Genomic DNA, 542 nt, shown 5'->3' on the forward strand with positions numbered 1-542 from the left:
CCTCAATGTGAATAGCTCTCAATACAAGACAGGTAAACAAGACACCATACCTTTTCACCATACTCCTCCTACTCCTCACTTCAATGGGTCCAAAATAGTCAACCCCCACACAGGTGAAAGGAGGTTCATCAGGCCTGAGTCGTTCTGTGGGCAAATCTGCCATCTGCTGGTAAACTGGAGTGGCATTAAGTCTTCTGCAGATGGTGCACTTGGACAGAACCCTCCTAATGGCAGTGCTTGCTCCTGTCATCCAGTATTTCTCCCTGAGCTTGGACAACATATGGTTACGACCACTGTGTCCTACCTCTTGATGTATATTTCTCAGCAGCAGGGTAGAAATATGAAGATCTTTTGACAGAATGACAGGATGCTTAGACTCCAAAGGCAGTGCTGCTTTACTGAGCCGTCCTCCCACACGCAGGACTCCATCCTCCAGCTTTGGACACAACTTATACAGGTGACTACCTTTCTTGACATTTTGCCCCTTTTCCAGACACGAAAGCTCCTCCAAAAACTTTCTCCTCTGGCAAAACTGGATTATG

Source organism: Seriola lalandi, unplaced genomic scaffold, assembly GCF_002814215.2.
Source record: "Seriola lalandi dorsalis isolate HSWRI2012SDOR001 ecotype SW California unplaced genomic scaffold, Sedor1 jcf7180002053698, whole genome shotgun sequence".
NCBI classification, from domain to species: domain Eukaryota; kingdom Metazoa; phylum Chordata; class Actinopteri; order Carangiformes; family Carangidae; genus Seriola; species Seriola lalandi.